The sequence below is a fragment of the Austrofundulus limnaeus genome, unplaced genomic scaffold (genome assembly GCF_001266775.1).
Source record: "Austrofundulus limnaeus strain Quisiro unplaced genomic scaffold, Austrofundulus_limnaeus-1.0 Scaffold822, whole genome shotgun sequence".
Classification (NCBI taxonomy): domain Eukaryota; kingdom Metazoa; phylum Chordata; class Actinopteri; order Cyprinodontiformes; family Rivulidae; genus Austrofundulus; species Austrofundulus limnaeus.
Window position 1 is genome coordinate 87,696 of NW_013953224.1, and position 3,652 is coordinate 91,347.

Genomic DNA, 3,652 nt, shown 5'->3' on the forward strand with positions numbered 1-3,652 from the left:
AATCTGGCCCCATCTTGTTCCCCAGATCAATCTGGTCTAGAACTGCAAGAAAGTTAAATAAGCTGTTTAGTATGGAGTGTGAGACTTGTTATTTTAATCATAGATAAGGATGATGGTGTGAAATAAACTTGAATTAAAATTGTGTGAACCTTCATGCTTGCGGAGTTACAAAAATCAAGCTTCTGTGTTGTGAGCCTTTTGAGCTTTTGGCTGCATGCTTTCCTAGGGCCTACCTGTGTTGACAGTAAGTGCCCGGGGGTGGAGTTAATGCAAATTAATGAAGAGCCGTTGTTAACACCCCAAGGAAGCACCCTCTGGTGGGGACAGTTCTTCTGAAACGTTGAGGCCTGTTTTCTCCCTAATTTTGTTTGTAGATTAAGAACTTTCAAATGTCCATATCTTCTTCATTTTTTTTCTGATTGCCATGTGTTTGACGTCATTGGATAGCTTAGAGTCCACACTTTCAGATTAAGTTAACAACTCAAAGCATCCCCAGCTAGACTTGTTGCTGGTTTTCCCGTGGCCAGTCACATATCTCCTAGTCATTCTCACAGACACACATGTCAATGTTAAGCTAATTTATTTAATACTAAACTGTGGTGTAAGCCAACTAAAGAACACAGATTGTAAGATAAGTTACGAACACTAACCGTAGATCTCAACTAAACCCAACAACCCAATAAAACATATTTTTCAGCTTATTTAGGCAGATGACAGCAGTGTTTGTGTAGCTACTTCTGAGTGTTGGAATTGCATTGCAAGTATTACGAGCTCAGAAGCACAAACACGCAGTTTCACCAACTGTTTGCTCGTTGTTGCTGCCTTCAGGAGTCACGGGGAAGTGTGAATAAAGGAAAAGAAAAGAAAAACAAAACAAAAAAAAGAAAAGAACTGTGATGCAGAAACTCGGCTTGGAGACACAGCCCAGAGGAGGAGCTGCACCTAAAAGGTGGTTCTAGGGACAACCGGTCATATTTGTTCTCCTGAATGACTGCCTCAGGACACTGCAGGATTTCACAAACATGCATGAATGAGTCAAAGCAATATGTTTTTGATGAGGGATTGATGTTATAACATGATATAAAGCTCAAAAAGTTTATTTTACGATTTTCCCTCTTTAACTGCATAAACAGAGAAAAGAAACAATAAACATGAAAAATATTACGTTGATGCCAACTAAACATTTACGCAATTATCACATAGATTGGAATCTAAACTAGTTTTTTTGTAAGATTATTTATGATTCATTTTAGGAGATAGTGTTTCAAGAGACAGATTTATTTTGTGACACATTCAAGAACTAATCTGGGCTTTTAAAAGAAGGTTCTGGTTTTTGATCTAATTGACTGTTGTAAATAGTCTGCACAGTGAGCGACAAGTGCTGCAGGCAACAGCAGCATCCTATAACTTAGTGAGTACTGCTACTTAATATATAATGCAATATTCTACACTCTGACATTTGTCATTTGAAGCAAGACACACATTATGGCTCAGGGCAGTGCATCTGTCTTAAAGGCTACTTGGAGATGGACTAAAAGCTCCTCCAGCTGAGCTGAGCCAATCACATGCTGAACCCTGTATCACCCTTACTCCTCCTCTTGAGCACTTATGTATCATACACACAAACACCCTGCTATTGCTGTCTTTTAGTCTCACACACATTTCTCTTACTTTCAGCCTTTTTAATTCCCTCCCTTTTTTGCAGTCAGAGGCAAGCACACACACATAGGTGGAGGGGCGGGGTATAGAGGGCAAACGGTTCCCTGCTGATTTACACCTTCATACAGGAGTTAGCCATTTCCTTTCTGCCACTAGCCAGAAGAGAGAGAAATAGGCATTTCTGCCTGGATGAACCAACAGTTTCCTACTGGTCTCTGTAGCATGTCCTCTCTGCAGGCAGTCTAAGCCTGGTGGGAGTCTAAATGAACCATATTGACATGCTACTGGGGGCAGTCTAGTTGCTTTGACAAATCCTCCCTGGCATTTATCAATCAAGTTGTCCTCAGCAGAGTGAAGGACCTCTAAACAAAGCTTCCCCTCCCAGGGAGAGACAGAGCATTTAGAGTAGCTAAAGACGCGATTCAATTTGCACCAGGCATCCCCGCCACTAGCCCTTGTAACAATTTATGCGCACGTGCCATAAATTAAAATGAGGGGGAGGTAGGGAATTGTCAGCCTTCAAATGGCTGACATAAGTTACAAGCAAAATTTTAATTAGCCAGGAGGAGTGGGGCGATAATTCAGAGGGGCCCTGTTCTGTCAGGGGGGGTTGTCGACATTATGTTTTTCTTTTCAATGGGCATCTGCAGACTCCAGCAAGGCCCCAAAAAGGGTCTGTGGAGAAAAAAAATACTTGAAGCTTACAATGTCAAGTAGGAACCTCCTTCACATTCACACTTTCTACTAAAGTGATATTCTTACTGAGGATGATTGTTTGGTATTGCAGACTTCACTGAATGTTCATGCTAATCACACCATGTCACACACATTTATGATGTCCAAATATATGTGTCTATATGTGTTTATATTTAGAATCAATGTGAATTACTGTGCTGTGCTGTGCTGTTTTTTTCTGTGCATGCATTTAATCAGCGCAGTTCAAAATGGCACCAGTGGTTAAACTGACGTTAAAAAAGACTGTTTACAAGTCTACAGACATCATTCAAAAACTGGTGTTGTAGTAGCTGAAACTGATTCCTAAAACATATCCTGAGCAGTAACTGAGCAATTTCTTTGTTTAAATTTTTTCCATAAAGTATTTGAAGTCAACTCTGCCTCTATGTTAACAAAAATCTCATGAACCACTGCATACTGCACAGATTTTATTAGAATTGTCAATAAATAGTCTTTGGCTGTACCTCTGCAACTTTGAACCAATTCATTTCAAGATGACCACCATGGCAAATGACTTTAGAAAACACAAAAATGTCAATACTGTAGTCAATTTTTAAAAATAGTGTGCTAAAATTTGGTGTAATTTCAGCTGAGTCTTGTACATAGCATAATTCAAATGTTACTCACCAAGCAAGATTTTTACCTAAAGTGATAGGATTGCTTTGTTAGCAACAAACTTCAACAATTCAGTTTCAGTTTCTACAAAAAAATCATTCAGAAGGCAGTATTTTCACTGTATTTTCATAAAAATGTATTTTAAAAAATTGTATTATCAAGTGAACAGTTTAAAAATAGATCATTTTGAAGACGTTGTCTACAATATAATAGTGTGACAGTCTTTAAGAAGCCTGTTTTACCAAGGTTGAAAATATTCAAGATTATTAATATTTTAGAGTTTGCATCCCTTAGTGACTGTAAGCAAATCTCAAATCCTGTGTTACAGAATTTGAGATAAGCCTTTTAAGGCTCAACATCAGGGAAAGTGTTGCTAAGGCAAAAAAAAAAAAAAAAATCAAGCGGGGGTGGAGGGGTATTATAATTTTGTCCCTTGACTTTTTTGCTGCCAGCTACTTAGAGGGGAAAATGAAATGCAGTATGTCTAAATAAAGCGATGTGGAGATTCGGATTGTTTGTTTGAATTGGCAAAGCCTTTATTAAGTTCCATAATAAATCAACTTGGATTTGCTCTAAGAATTTTTAAAGTTTTGAAAAGCATTCAGCACTAAAACAATAATAAAAAAAACATAAAGGTACATAT